General features: G+C 46.6%; 1 long non-coding RNA gene across 2 annotated transcripts; it reads left to right on the plus strand.

Moving 5' to 3' along the window:
* Positions 1 to 3,375: 3,375 nt before the first annotated feature.
* LOC140705694 (uncharacterized) lies at positions 3,376 to 14,621 on the plus strand. Of its 2 annotated transcripts, none has more exons than XR_012085158.2 (2): positions 3,376 to 4,573; positions 7,669 to 14,621. It is a non-coding gene; the product is annotated as an uncharacterized LOC140705694 (long non-coding RNA). The 2 variants fall into 2 exon arrangements; XR_012085159.2 differs by having other exon boundaries at positions 8,723 to 11,131.
* Positions 14,622 to 16,467: the final 1,846 nt, after the last annotated feature.

The following is a 16,467-nucleotide window of genomic DNA, read 5'->3' on the forward strand; positions in this document are numbered from 1 at the left end:
TGAGCAGAGGTAATTTTGCAAGTTAGGGGGAAAAGGAGCCCTTGAAGAGAAGGATGATGAGATTAGAATTGGCAGGAGTGCCTTGATGGATGCGGAAGCCAGAAGTGCAGCTAGTGAGTGACTTTTTAAGAGTGAGGTGTCCTTCTGCCTATGAGCACCATTCTAGCAATTGTGCAATGGCCAGCAGGCAGGCAATGGGATTTGCACCACCACAAAGAAGAATAAAAGCAAGCAGACATATTCTAGTACACTTGTTCTGACCTAGCCAGTCAAAGCCCACACAAAGTGAAGGTAATTATTTATCCACAGACAAACACAGAAAAACACATAATCCTAGTGGTAAACTGTTTTTTAAAAAATAAAATAAAATAAACCGTGGTAGATAAAAAGGGGGAAATTACATTCTAGAGTACAAATCCTAGTGATCGAATGAGAGTACAGGTCCTTCACTTTGTCTTACATGTACGATAAATGGCTGGTGGGGTGACTGCAAAGAGGAATGTAGAACATAGTGGCCTCAGTTTGATTCCCTCCTTAGTACCTCAGTGGTTGGGGTGTCCAGGGAAGATCTTGATCTTTACTGAGAGTATTCAGCTGTCACTTGCCTTTTCCTTTGATGCCAGCATTACACTATTTCCATTTGCTCACTTCAAATCATAGGGTGTCTCTCATTAAAAGGTTTTTAACCTCATAAATGCTAGAGGGAACCATAAGGGTGTAGCTCTCCTCTGTGGATGGCCACAGTCCATGTTTACACAATTGATTCAGCCCATGTTTGCCTAATTGTCCAAAGACAGTCTACATCCTCACTGACCAGTGATCCTGTGGATTCTATGGGCACTCATTTCTTTCTTGAAGTTCAGATTCAGTGAGAAGGATTTAAAGTTTGTTTCTAACTGTCTTACTCTTCTATAATTTCTCAGACAGCATCCTAACAAGCTGGGTGACCATCTCTCTGAAGACATTTTCACCTGTTTTGATCACTTGCTTATTAACATAGTTATTCTAAACAGATCCACAACAGCTTAAATTGGCCTGTTCTCATTTAGGTCATTTTACACGTGCAGACATCCATGGCATTAAGCAAGCACCCTGGGCCACTGGATTTAGGACAGTGTGGTGAATAATTTCTCAGCTCCAGAGTCTTTGGCCTACACTGTCCCTCCATTTATTTTTCAAGCAGAGGTCAAGGGAAAAGGTCAGGGTTAGGCAGCACAGTGAAGGTTTTGTAACAAGGGTGAGCAACCTTTATGGAGCCACATTCCACCCAAGATAATCTGTCAGGGCTAATGCCATCAAGGAGCACTGCTGAAGCCAGCTCTGGATGAGGCAGAAGCCCGACATTAATGAGTCCACCAGGGCCAGTCCAACCGTTAGGCAGAGTGACACAGCCACCTCAGATGGCAGGTCTAAATAGAGCAAATGGTGCTGCTCCTTGTAATGAGATGGCCTCTGCCACCCCCAGCATGAGCTCCACATTCCCATGGTTGTGCAGCTCCTTCTTGCTATCACCAGCCCCCATCCATCACCCGTGTGACTGCATGCCTTCTTCTAACACTGTACCCCTTCGCTAGCACAGTGGCTTGCCATGCTGCATTCCTCTTATTCCACACACCTCCTCTTTTTCTTGCTGATTCTTTCCCCCCACCTCAACCCCTTCCCCATTATCTCTTTCTCCTTCTCATGGACACCTGCTCTGGGAAATGCCTGTCAGCAAAATCTTTTGGAGAGCCAATGTCCAGCAGGATCAGGCCAGCACTTGTTAACTGAGCAGCTTAGAGCCTGTTGATACTGTGGCACTGGTGTGTGTGTCTGTGTGTCTGTGTGTGTCTGTGTCTGTGCGTGCGTGCGTGCGTGTGTGTAAAAAGATGGGGTCAGTGGTGGTGTTCCTTCTATCTCTGGGTTGTGAGAGAGTTTTGGCTGCCATTCCTTCTGCGGAAACACAATGTAAATCCAATGTGCTCTTTTCTACTCCAGGATTTCTACTTATTCTCAGAGGTTGTCTCTCAGTGGCAGGAATCCCCAACCTGCTCTTAGCATCTCCTCAGAGTCCAAATAGGAGTATCTCTGAGAACTGTTAAGGTTGCCTGTTCAGGTTGTTTTCTAATGCTTGGGATTGAGGCTTATGTTCAGTTTTTATGTTGGTCTTTTATTCTGCTATCCTAGGGAATTTAAACTTTTGTTGTCGATCATAAGGCTCTAAAATAGGTCAAGTCTATAAACCAATATAAAGACACAAGAGAAGGTAAAATCAGAGATAATGTTAAAGTGCATGTGTGTGAGTGAAAAAAAGATGGTCAGGACAGAGTGAGGCAGCCACCCAGGGAGAAAGAGAGGTATTTACAGGATTGTCTGCCTCACTGGCAAATGTAACTTGATTGGACATGGATAATATGCACACTACTGCTGTCCTCTAAAGATGCCAGCCACACAGCCTGGCAAAACGTTAGGAAGAACAACATTCAGAACACTGCCAAAAAGCCCGAAAAATCCACAACAACCATTAGATCGCGGCCATGAAAGCCTTCGCGAATACAAGAATGCACACTGACTTTAGAGAGTAGGTTGCTTTTTGCTCCTTAGGCAGTTTGAGCGAGCCATTATGTCCACCTGACCCACACTTCTCCTATCACCTTCTGGGTGAAGGGGCAAGAAACAGAATGGATCATTTGCCGAAGGCTTTTGAGATGAAGCCATGGTCTGCTTCTAGTTCTAGCTTTAGAAAACCTGAACTAGTCCAGAAACAGTGTAAATTCAGGGAAGGGGAAGAAGCTCACGTGTGGTGAAAGGGAGCAAAGAGGTACTGGCAAGTCAGTTAAGAGGGCTGTCCTCAGTCTACTTCTCTCTCGCTGGATCTGGGCTAAACAACCACTTCTGACCAGGTGCAGGGGCTCATACTATTGAATAATGCATTGTAGAAAAGGCCTCCTCCCTCCGCATCGAACGACCTCTGTCAGAGAGAAGACGAGCCTTCCTCATGACACGCTTCCTTTCTATCTCCAGGGGCCTTTTCCCTAGGCAGGCGCCGTCCACCTTCAGCGGGTAAGACCGAACGAAGCCCATGGTTTGCCCTCTCATTGAGAACTAGGCCTCCGCTTTCTCCCGACCAAGCCCCGCGGAACTTAAATCCTGCCAGGCCGGTCTGAAACCGCCAGGAACGATCCTGCGGGTCTCTCGCTTGTCTGCCGGTCCGGCTCCTCAATCGCTGTAGCAGAGCCTGGAAAACTTCGCCGTGCCCGGAGGAGGATCCGGAACAAGGAGCTCTTCTGTTCAGCTTTCCCGACAGGCAGCGATCACAAAGCGCGGCGTCCTACCTCCCCCCCTTTTCCCATCAATTTCCTAATTAGCGACGCCTTTTTGTGTAGCAAGCCGTTTCATATTAATGTGGCATTATGCCTTGCTGGAGCGAGATGCCGGAGAGGCTGCTCCGGCGGCGGGGAAAGCTCCGGGCACGCTTCCTGTACAAGCGTTCCTCGAGAGCCCAATGCGCAGGCGCGACGTGTCCTAGGCAGGCAAGCAGCGAGGCAGAAGCCGGCGGGGAATTCTGCCGCAGCTCCCACCCGCGAGGATTGGACGAAGGCTTGGGGATTCTCTTTCCCTTCCCGCACAGTCATTTTCCTTGGATCAGTGAGCTGCAATAAATTCATCCATTTATCGTCGTCTCTTCAGTATAGCCGGGTGCCACAGCAGCTTCCCCCAACCCTGTGCTTTCTTAGCGCTCGCACTTGCACGGGAATTGGGAACAAACGAACTTTTCATCCCGATCCACTCGCTTTCCGAGTTCTGGTTTTGCATTTCGTTAGCTTTTCGTCGCTAAAGGCTGCTGAACGCACTGTTTGGCGCGGTGCATTTAAATTAACATTTCGATGCGCGGAGAACTATTTACATACTCGGCGTTAAGCCTGCGTGTGTTCATAAAAAACATTGAACATGCTGTCCGTGGGTGCATTTGTGAAAAAAAACAGGGACCGATCTCGTTATTGCAGAGACGGCGAACGTCATAGACATAAACCTTTCCCCACACCCACACCTCGCGCCCCAATCTATTGTTTCATAAAGATTTCTCTTCCCGGGCGCCTCTGGACTTACAACGCGGAGCTTTTGCCTTCTTTAATTTCCCCCACCCCCAACTGGCTTGTAACTGCTGTTGCTGCTTGTTGCGATCCCCTGCTCTGGCCTATCAAATGGTTTCCTGCCACAATTCACTTGCTTTCCTTCCTGCAGCCTGATCGACAATTCAGCTCAGTGGAACGGAACTCGGGCACATTTTCAAGCAAGGGAGGCAAGGCAAGGCAAACCACCATCACCACCCATCCTTGGCTGCAGCTACATTCCAGTGTAATCGTTGCCGTTTACTTGCAAATAAATGGGTTTAGGCAACGCACCTAGAGTAGAAGTTAATACGCTAAAGGTGAGGTTCGGAATCAATGGCGCTACATCGTCTTAAAATCTCGTACTTCGGTTCCTCGAGTATGATTAATAGTTGATAATGGTTGGTGGTCCCTGTGGGAAGGAGATGCCTTGAAGAGGATCAGAACATCTTGGGTGAGATGACGGCTTTCCTCCTTGGAAGGTAAAGGCAGTTCAAAGAGCAAATCAGATGCTGGAAAGAGCAGCAGAGAAGGGAAAAGGCAGAAGGGGTGGGGGTGGGGAGGGAATCGCCCAGTGAAATATTCCCTGAGCGGTAGCCTTCGCTAAACAACAGCCCCAGCCAAGGCCACCAAGGTCAAATCCAGCCGGTTAAGAAGAGGGAGGCCGCCCCAGTCAGGGATTCTAGCTGAAGGCCTTGCTTCTTAGCGTCGAGTGTTTAGGCGGAGAGCAAAACAGAGCAACCTCGGCTGCCTGGCAAAAGGCGGTTTTGGGTTGTTGTTTTGTTGTGTGTGTGTTTTTTTTCCTTCGAAAAAATCCAACAGCTTCTGCTTCTCTAGCTGCAAATCTTCCTGCACTCTGCTGGCCTGTGCAATTTGGGGTGCATGCTGGAAGCCACGTCATGCAGATTAGCAGTGCCAGTTAACCATCTTGTTTTTCTGGGGCAGAACTGCTGAGCGAATCGCCCATGCTATCCCTCTTCCAGGCATGGGTATATGATGTTTTAAATCCTATTAAGTTAAAGATAACAGGAACATGCTCTTTGCATTCTGACCTATTCTAGAATCTGGTGGAGGGGTGGGCACAACAACCTGTTTCCTAATAAAACCAGCTTAGATCCCCTCAGTATTACCTGCAGTGAAAAGTGAGAAAGTAGGCTTTTAACCCTGCTGATACTCAGAAGTGGGTATAAGGAATACATATTGCACCTTCAATCTGCCTGTGCAGTTTGGGACCTAAACAATTTCTGTGGAAAGATAAAACATGGGATCCTGTTAGTGTGTTCTTAGAGTGAAATCCAATATATACCTGTGTGTAGCCGCCTAGAGTGGTCCGGTGGGCCAGATAGGCGGGGTATAAATTAAATAAATAAATAGATAGGTAGATAGATAGATAGATAGATAGATAGATAGATAGATAGATAGATAGATAGATAGATAGATAGATAGATAGATAGATAGATAGATAGATAGATAGATAGATAGATAGATAGATAGATAGATAGATAGATAGATAGATAGATGAGTGCACGTGTGCTTTCAGGCAAATTTGGACCAAACTCAAATCAAGTAAGTGAAACATTCCCCACTCCCTATTTTTTTTTTTAAAGGCACTCCTGCAATAAATGCAGAGAGGATCTGTAGGCAGGAGAGATTTCCAAATGGTTTTCTTATCACCCTGGGGCTAGATTGCTATGACAATCCAGGGACACAAGTGTTAAGTCCTCAGACATTTGCCTCAACAGAGTGAGCCAAAGGCCAAGACCCTTGACCTTTGGGCCTCCTGGCTCCCTTGGCCCAAGCCCTCGGCACAACAAGGGATGCTCAGAGCCAGTAATAGGTGCCCCAGCTGACCTCTCAACAGTGGTTAGTGCCATCCAGGGGCTCAATCAGATGCTCTAAGCAACACAAGAGGCACCCACCCACCCCAAAAGCCTAAAGAGCACAGAGATATTTGCTGATTTAGGGCAGGAGGCAGGTGTTTCATGCAAAATGTCTTGCCTGAAAAAAGCTTAGTCAAAATAAATATTCTGATAATCTTTCAGTATATCCAAGAAGGTATTTACTCATTTGGCACAAAATGGTTTTAGAAGTGTAAGGTACCAAGTGCCTATTACATTTCACATAGGTAGGAGGAAAGTATTTATCTTTGCATTTTTCCCAGTTCTGATTTTTTTAAATGTTATTATTTTGTTGATAACATTCACTTAAAAAGTGAAACTAAAATGGAGGTGGTCCTATGCTGAATATTTTCCCCTCAAAAAAGTTGTATTATTACATCCCAGAAACCAATCCATCCAAAAGCTTTTCTGCCCTTTCCTCTCCTGACCCTCCTTCCCTGAGTTACTTTGTGGCAAACTCCAAGTAACTGAAGATGCCATCAACAGCTCTTAATGATCCCCAAGGGACATGGGGCCACTTCTCCTGAGTCTTATTTACTACATAATGGCATGGCAACAAGCAGGTTTAATACTAGGCATTCCCAATGGCACTCTAGACTTCCTTGGGAAAAAGGCCTGTGGGTTTCTAAGGGCTTAATCACTGCAAGGAAGCACTCGAAATGGAGGTGCTTCGTGTTGGACTGTAAAGGTGGCCAGTGTGGTCCACACTGTTCTTGGACACATTCCCATAAGATAGGCAGTTTAAGTGATTTCAAGAGCCCTCTTTCCCCAGCGGAGCCCATTGTCTCCCAGACAGTGGCTTGCCGATCTCAGCCTCTGATTCTACAGCAGCCCAATTTGCAAGCCTCCCTTAGCCCCGTTGGGCTGTGGTTTCTTTGTCGTGCATTATAAAGAATGGTGCTTCTCTTGCCTGGGTCCCACAGAATGGAGCTGTATAGGCTGAATGTAAGCATTGTTTGCAACGGGAAACCTCGTGCTTCTGTGTGGGAGAATACAGCACAGCCCTTCTCTTTTAAATAGCCAAGGGGGGGGGGAGCCAGGGCTGGTGCAATGGGGCTGCAGCTTCATGAGCATAGAAGGCTATCTCAAAGAATGGGGAGGGATAAGGGGAGGGGGTTGGTTCCCTCCTCCCCTGCAAACAAGAAAGAGCAGGCTTCCTGCTCATAGCAGAAAGGCAGTCAGCAAAGAGAGACCAGACTGGGAAAAGAGGGCAAAGAATCCCAGGAAGTGTCAGCCAAGGATTGAGGAATCACAGAAGTTGGCACTTTCATCTGACATCACAAACTCCTGAAACAATTCTATACAGTACCCTGGATTATACGTACATGATGCTATGGTTGCATAAAGGTCCTGCATCCAGTATCTATGTATGGTAGCTGTAGGCAATGTGGGACTCTCCAGAAGCTCCTGGCCTGCAGCTCCTCTTAGCCCTAGCCATTACAGTAGATGGTGGGAGACCATGGGAGTTGCAGTTCAGCAACATCTGGAAGGCCACAAACTGTCCACTGTAATGTAATACAAAGCATTTCTTTTTCCAACTACTTTTGTTTTGGTAGCAAGGTGACACCTCCCATAATCCCCCTGTATTATTTGTTGAGCTATAACCAATCTAGTTATTTGTACTAATACATTAGCAATATCCATACTAACTGCTTTGTTTCTATTTCTTACTATTTCAGAGATCTTTCAAGATAAAGGGATCAAAATCCCTCAGCTATTGTCCTTGGATTACAACTCATAGTATCCCCTAGTCAGGATGGCTAATCAGAGATGTCATCTATCCATTTGTTAAAGTTGGGAGATCAGTCAAACCTGTTGAAAATGTGTAAATTCTTGCTCTGACCACTTTAATGAGAGGACTTCAGCTCCAGAAGATACTGGCCAGCGTGGTCATTCAAAACACAACCCAGCTTCTTATGTAAAGCACAAATTGAGCACAAATTGGCTTAAAATTCTGAGGATCATATAGACTACAAATCTACCATTCCAGTTCTACTGCCTAGTTTTACCTATTATTTGTCCATAAGACAGAGTTCTCACATAGGGAAGATGTGGTGGGAAAGTAGTTGCTCTCTAGTCGATAGCATTTCAGGCCACAGGTGAAAGATACTGAGGATGAATACTTTATCCCAGGAAAGGGAGTCATTTCCAAATACAGTTAAAGGACATAAGTAGTTTGGAAATCTTTTGACATCTACATATGCAAGGAGCAAGAGAGCACTTACTCACACAACTACACTGTCAGACACCTAGATTTATGTGAAAGAAAGTGAGACAGAAAAACAATTATTTTGACCTTGTAGAGCATGTGATACCAAGCAAAACACATTGGCAATATTCTGACCAATCTGTTTTTCAGAAGTGAATCTGCTCTGCTTTTCAGCATAGTTAGCCACTGAAGTTAAAATATTAGATGTGACTGACATCTGAGAACATCATAATGTTCTGTGTTCTCAAGTCATCTCCCTCATAAGTTTTTCAACATGTTTGAGATGTTCAAGGAATGGCTTGCTGTTGTCAAATACATACTCTAGTCAGTATCCACATTCAAGAGGGGATTTGAAACCAGGTCTCATGTCCACTACACTGCCCTGGCTTTCTTTAGGATACAGTGGTACCTCAGTTTATGAAAGCCTCAGGTTTATGTAATTTTCGGTTAACAAACTGAAATCCATAGAAAATAATGCCCTGGTTTACAGTTTGTTTGTTTTTCTCTCTTTTTCTCTGCTGTAGGAAAGGGTTTCCCCAGCATACATAGCGCCTGGGAGTTTCTAGCGCAATCCGCATATGGGTTATGAAATTTCCATATGATGTAACATCCCAGAGGATGCATTAATTTTGTAAAACAAGGTACACCTGTATTGAGGACAATCATCTAAAGGATCAGAAGGTTACAGTGTCAGACCCATTGTTGGAAGAGGAAGTTATTGGCTCATTATTTGGGGGCTTCTTCCCTGGTAGAGGATTGATTACTGCTCTGAAGAAAGCAATGAAGAAATACAGGATTTCCTGTAGATGTGACTGATGGTTATGTGTCTTCCCCAAAACAAAAGGTAATCATCATAATCATCTAAGAACTGCAGAGCTGGAAGGGTCTTTATAGCTCATCAAGTCTAGCCCTTGTCAAGGAAGGCCCAGTGAGTGACATCAAAGAAAAAAGTTCATGTCTGATTTCTAACTCATGTCTTAAAACACTGTTCTAAAACACTGTTCTTCCAGTGTTTATTGAAAATAAAATATTTTAGAGAAAATGAAAAAGGTGGACTTGTTCCACTGTTTGGACCTATATTATCATGACTAAATTCAGTCTGCTACATAAGCTATGCCTGGTAATCTTAAAAATAATAATTTTTTTAAAAAAAATTATACCAGTTTTAACATTTTGAAGAGACAGACCAGGATATCAACTCAAGGAAATAAGGGGTGATTGGCAGTTGTTTCTTCTAAACTAAAACCTTAGTATTCAGGTTTAATTGCAGATTTGGCACTTCAAAACAAATAAATTGGTTTTGTGTTGCAGTTTGGGCACTCCGGTTCAAAAAGGTTGCCATCACTGCCCTGGAGGTTTTTCATACAGCTAGGCCGAAGCTAGTTGCTTTTACACATTTTCAGTCAGACCAATATTCCATGCTCCCCTAGACCTACTGATTTATTATGTAAAAATGTAACAATGAAAAATATCACCCTAACTTCCTCCTTGTTCTAGAGCTGATATCCCTACTAGCACTTCCTTGCAAATTACAGTAGTTACTGAAATCAGTAGAAGAGAATGTGTTTCAGATACAGCCCCACTATGCCTTGGGGCTCTACTGAGGAAGGAACTAACTCCAGTTAATTTGAAAAATTCAGGCTAATTTGTTTCACTGGAATTTCTTTCTGAATATTTATGTGAAAGTGAACCCCTTTGAAATAAGCTGGAGATTTAGTTGAAGTGAGTGGAGGCTATATGTAAAATGTGTATGCAGGGGAACAGAGTCCCCAGTTTTTATAACACAACTAAAGAAGATTGCTGGAGGACCAGAACAAAAGTGTTCGTAAGTTTTTAGTGACTGAATAAAGATTTTACCCAACTCAAACTTTTGTTTCTACACAGAGATCACAGGACTCCTCCACACCCCAAATTTGTTCCCAGAAATACCATGGTTGGCTTTATAAGGCAGATCCCATTACTCAAGTGGTTCCCAACTCTGGGTAACCCAGGTGTCCTTGGACTCCAACTCCCAGAAGCCTTCACCACATGCTATGCTAGCCAGGATTTCTGGGAGTTATAGTCCAAGGACATCTGGGGACCCAAGACTGGGAAGCACTGCACTACTGAGATTGCATCTTATCCATTCTCTGCTTTAGACTATCAGCTTGGCTTTCAAATTAACTTTATAACCCAGTGGGACAACCAAATTCAACCTCATGGTTAATTAACATAAAGGCTACTATATAGCTCCTCACTTTTTTTGAGCTCTAAGCCAAATGGAAGGAGGCTTACCTGTCTCATCAAGGCCATAGAGGGATCCAGGGGAGGCTTGAATAGGCCTTTGTTTACAGGGAGGAGAGCATTTGGAAGCTGATACTTTAGGACCAAATGAAGCAGGGCAAAGTCTAATAGAGTTTTGTCAAGAGAACAAGCTGGTCATCACAAACTCTTTTCCAACAACACAAGAGGCGACTCTACACATGGACATCACCAGATGGACAATACCATAATCAGATTGACTATATTCTATGCAGCCAAAGATGGAGAAGCTCTACACAGTCAGCAAAAACAATACCTGGAGCTGATTGTGGCTCTGATCATCAGCTTCTTATAGCAAAATTCAAGCTTAAACTGAAGAAAGTAGGAAAAACCACTGGGCTAGTCGGGCATAATCTAAACCAAATCCCTTATGAATATACAGTGGAAGTGAAGAACAGATTTAAGGAACTCGATTTGGTGGACAGAGTGCCTGAAGAATTTTGGATAGAGGCTCCTAACATTGTACAGGAGGCAGCAACAAAAACCATCCCAAAGAAAAGGAAATGCAAGAAAGCAATCTGGCTGTCCAACGAGATCTTACAAATAGCAGAGAAGGGAAGGGAAACAAAATGCAAGGAAGATAGGGAAAGTTACAGAAAACTGAATGCAGACTTCCAAAGAATGCAAAGAAATAGAGGAAAATAATAGAAAAGGAAAAACCAGAGATCTGTTCAAGAAATCGGAGATATTAGAGGAACATTTTGTGCAAAGATGAACATGATAAAGGACAAAAATGGGAGGGACCTAACAGAAGCAGAAGACATCAAGAAGAGGTGGCAAGAATACACAGAGGAATTATACAAGAAAGATTTGGATATCCCGGACGACCCAGATAATGTGGTTGCTGTCCTTGAGCCAGACATCCTGGAGAGTGAAGTCAAGTGGGCCTTAGAAAGCTTGTCTAACAACAAGGCCAGTGGAGGTGATGGCATTCCAGTTGAACTATTTAAAATCTTAAAAGATGACACTGTTAAAGTGCTACATTCAATATGCCAGCAAGTTTGGAAAATGCAACAGTGGCCAGAGGACTGGAAAAGATCAGTCTACATTCCAATCCCAAAGAAAGGCAGTGCCAAAGAATGCTCCAACTACCGCACAATTGCACTCATTTCCCACGCTAGCAAGGTTATGCTCAAAATCCTACAAGATAGGCTTCAGCAGTATGTGGACCGAGAACTCTCAGAAGTACAAGCTGGATTCTGAAGGGGCAGAGGAACTAGAGACCAAATTGCTAACATGCACTGGATTATGGAGAAAGCCAGAGAGTTCCAGAAAAACATCTATTTCTGCTTCATTGACTATGCAAAAGCCTTTGACTGTGTGGACCACAGCAAACTATGGCAAGTCCTTAAAGAAATGGGTGTGCCTGAACACCTTATCTACCTCCTGAGAAACCTATACATGGGACAGGAAGCAACAGTTAGAACTGGACATGGAACAACTGATTGGTTCAAAATTGGGAAAGGAGTACGACAAGGCTGTATATTGTAACCCTGTTTATTTAACTTATATGCATAATACATCGTGCGAAAGACCAGACTGGAGGAATACCAAGCTGGAATTAAGATTGCAGGAAGAAATATCAACAACCTCCGATATGCACATGATACCACTCTGATGGCAGAAAGTGAGGAGGAATTAAAGAACCTTGCAATGACGGTGAAAGAGGAGAATGCAAAAAAAAAAAAAAGTCTGAAGCTCAACATCAAAAAAACTAAGATCATGGCCACTGGTCCCATCACCTCCTGGGAAATAGAAGGGGAAGATATGGAGCCAGTGACAGATTTCACTTTCTTGGGCTCCATGATCACTGCAGATGGAGATAGCAGCCACGAAATTAAAAGATGCCTGCTTCTTGGGAGGAAAGCTATGACAAACCTGGACAGCATCTTAAAAAGCAGAGACATCACCTTGCCAACAAAAGTCTGAATGGTCAAAGTTATGGTTTTTCCTGTAGTGATGTATGGAAGTGAGAGCTGGACCATAAAGAAAGAGACCGCCGAAGAATTGATGCCTTTGAATTGTGGTGCTGGAGGAGGCTCTTGAGAGTCCCCTGGACTGCAAGGAGAACAAACCTATCCATTCTAAAGGAAATCAAACCTGAGTGTTCACTGGAAGGACAGATCCTGAAGCTGAGGCTCCAATACTTCGGCCATCTCATGAGAAGAGCCCTGGAAAAGCCCCTGATGTTGGGAAAGTGTGAAGGCAAGTAGAGAAGGGGACGACCGAGGATGAGATGGATGGACAGTGTCATCGAAGCAACCAACATGAATTTGACACAGCTCCGGGAGGCAGTGGAAGATAGGAGGGCCTGGCGTGCTCTGGTCCATGGGGTCACGAAGAGTCGGACACGACTAAACGACTGAACGACGACGACTTTAGCACTTTGTTTCAAAGTGGATCTGCAATCTGCATATTGCTTCACAAGAAGTTTGCTCTCAGCAACAATAGCCATGATATCTAACCAGGTTTTTCCGCATCTGGGGGACTTTCTGCTTCTTCCCCAGTCCCCCAGTTTTATTACAAGTGTGCCTAAGTAGGAGGTGTAGAAGCCTGGACAGCTCACCATATCGGCCACTTTCTGGAGATCCCACAAAGGCGTGATAAGTAAAAGGGTACTGTGGGTCCAGGTTCAGCCGATGATGGGGATGTTTGCCGTCCAGAGAGATTGGCCCTTTCCTAATCTGCCTAGAAAATCTTTCTTTCGGCAAACAAATGCAAACCTTCCCTTCTCCTGTTTTCATCTCTCAAGGCGGGCTTCCCATCCCCCAGGGCGGCCGAAAGGGAGGCACGGAGCCTGTCGCTTCCGCTCACACCCCCAGAGGGGCCGAAGCACAAAGGGCTACTCCAAAGAACCGAGCTCCGATTAGATTTCAGCCACGTCAAGGCTCTGGGAAGACGCCGGGGTCGCTGACTGTGCACCGCCGGAGAAGACTGGCCGAGGCGGCGGCGGAAGCAAAAGCCCGGCGTTAGCAGAGAAGGGGACCGGAAGGGAGGCTGTCCTTTGGCCTTCGGTCTGCGGTCGTTTGTGTAGGCGTTATGTCACCCGGAGGGTTTGGACTTGGGCTGGGCCTCGTCTGATCCGTAGCCTCCCCCTCCCCCTCCCCCTCCCCCTCCCTTGGGCGGCTCGTGGCGCTGTGAAAGGGGTTGTTGCCTCCGCCGCCGCCGTCGCCACCTCGGTGGCTAAACTGCGGGCCATGTGTGCGTAACGTTCGTTGGGAGGCCAAGGGCTGCGCGGAGGGGAGAAGGCAGTCCTGATCCACGCAGTCCAGTCAGTCCAAGGAGGAAGAGGGAGGATCCTCGAGACCAAGCCAGAGGAGACTCCCGTAGCCCAATCTATGTATCCCCCCCACCCCCTTATGTCGCTCTGACTTCCCCTGCTAATCCTTGTTTGTCGCTGGGCGTGCGGTTCCGTCCCTTTGGCTTTGGTCCAAGGACATCGGCAGAAGTGAGCAATACGTTTGGGGCGTTTTATGGGTCTCTGGAAAGCAGGAGGGAGCGCCGATTGCAGAGCCCCGCAGAGGAGATCTTCGAGCAAAACAAAAGCCCGCAGTTAGAGGGAGACCCTCTGCTTGAAAAAAATTTAAAAAATTTTTTTAAAAGAGTACCAAGACGGGCCCCCTCTTGTTTCGTTTTGTTCGTGGGAAAGTGTTCGGCTTCACGAACACAGCTGCACGTCTTCTATGGAAGTGCCCGACTGAGGCTCCCCTGCCCCGTTCGTCTTCTTTCCCTTTCCGTTTAAAGAGAAGATTGATAGATTGTTAATCAATTCAAGTACAATGGCGTAATCCATCAGAAGCGATCCTCAAGATAGTTAAATCGAAATGAGAAATGTGTATACTGGTTTGCCCCTGCCCCTTTCCACCCCCCACCCCCATCCCCACACCACCCTTGCTCAGAGAACTCCTTCCAGGCTTTCCCCAAGTATGCCAGGGGGCAGCAGCCTTGGGCAAGTCTACTCGCAAGTAAGTCCCACTGAACTCGGTGGCGCTTGCCCCCCCCCATGTTAAGTATGTCTAAAATGGTTGATCCAACCCGTTCAGGGATCGGAACCGGTTGGATCAATATAAATGTTCATTTATGCGAAGTTATTTTCATTTAATAAATTTTCATTATGATAAATTTTCATTTATGCGGACGTTATTTTCCGTACAAAGGAAGGTGGTGTAATCGTGTTGACGTTTAGCTACTTGTGAGTTTACTCCTGGGCTCGCCAGGGCCCCCAAAGAGGACTGGTTTTATTTCAAAAATCGATCGGGGAGGAAATTCCTCTTATACAGAGAGCCTTCCCTCCCCCCAACACACTCCCCACGCCCTTCTGTTGCTTGGATCCAAGGGGAGGGAGTAAAAAGCGGAGGGCTGCAGCTGACAAATATTCTCCCTTTGCCATCGATCCGAGCGCGTACAGACGTGCGATCTCCAGCCGCCCCTCGAAGCGGCTGCTTGGTCCTTGCCTCGCCGCGCTCTCCACCTCCGAGGCCCTGGCTTGTCGTCGTCGTCCTCCCGCCTCCTCCCTCCCTCCCTCCTTCCTTCCTTCCTTCCCTCCCTCTTTCTCTCGCTCGCTCTCCCCCACCTCCCTCTCTCCTTCCTTCCTTCCTCCCTCCCCTCCCTCCCTCTCCTCCCTTGCCGCTTTGTTCTCCTCCCCTTTCCCTCTCTTTAAATAGATTTCAAGGCGCTGCCCGCCCGAGAGCAGCTGCTGAGCTCTCCAGAGGGAAAGCGAGCGCCGGCTTCCCTGTCAATAACCTCCCCGCGTCTCCGATTTCCAAATAGAAAACAATCCTCCGCGAGCTGAACCTGCGGGGAGGAGTTAACCCCCAGAAAGCTGGGGAGGCCCGCTGGTTCCCTCGCTCTCTTGCTCGCCCGTCCTCCCAGCCCTCGCTTTCCGAAACCAGGAGGGATCGCGGAGAAACAGAGGCACCCTCCCGCTCCCCCTTGCCTTCCGCAGCCCCTGCCTTAGCATCAGCCGGCTCGCGGTCCAAGAGCCTAAGACGCCGGCCTAGCAGCGGGAAGGAAGGCGAGAGCGGCTAAATGGTTTAGCGATCTTTCTGGGTTTGTCTTCCCCGGCGGAGGTTGCTTCTGGCAGGCTCCCGCCCGCCCGCTCCCCACCTCCAGCAGCGTACAGTAATCTGTAAACTAAGGGGCGGCGATCCTCCGGGGCCTGCTCTCCTCCCCCCCCCCCCCCCGGCCGTTCATTTCAAAGGGCTTCTCAGCAGGACAAACTCCCCAGGAAGTAAATGGCGCCTGCGCAATAATGGCGTTCGCCGATGACACGGCCACTGAAGTTCAAGGAACTTCGTCTTGCCTGGAGAGTCCCACTCAGTAGGAAGCTCACGGATTGGGCGGGGGGGAGGGAGGAGGATCTAATCCCAATCCTTGGGGGGGGGTGCTCCACTCAGGAGTTTAGTGAGGCAGAACTCTGGTCGTCGGGCCTCAGTTGGATAATCAAGGCTGCCTCTGGACGCTTCTTTTTTGACAGAAAGTGCAATGCCAGTGTAATGTATTGGACAAAGTGTCGCGCTGGAACTCCAGAGACCCGAGTTCACATCCTTGCTCAACACTGCAGGGTAGCACTGAGAAACCACCCCTTCTGTATCTCACCTATTGGGAGTCTCCGTAAGTGTCAATCTGAGGACACATAACACACCTGCCGTGTTTAAAGCAATGCAGATAGCGCTTTAAGGTTTTGAAAAGGGATTCAAAGCTATTGTCAGATAGGTAGATCCAGGATGCGCAGAGAAAGGGTTTGAGTTGGAGATGCTTGCCTGATGAAGCCACCTACCTTCCAACGTGTGTCTCTTGTCCCCTGCGACAGAGGTTAAATTTTAAACTAACGCTTGGCTGAAGAGGAGGACGAGGTACTAAGTTCAATATATTTATCGGGAAGTAAAACCAGCGTCAATCCACAATCCTTAAAAAAACCCAATTGTCCAATGGGATTCCTTCGAGATCATTCTGTTTGTTACCTATA

This window comes from Pogona vitticeps, chromosome 3 (assembly GCF_051106095.1).
Source record: "Pogona vitticeps strain Pit_001003342236 chromosome 3, PviZW2.1, whole genome shotgun sequence".
Taxonomy (NCBI): Eukaryota; Metazoa; Chordata; class Lepidosauria; order Squamata; family Agamidae; genus Pogona; species Pogona vitticeps.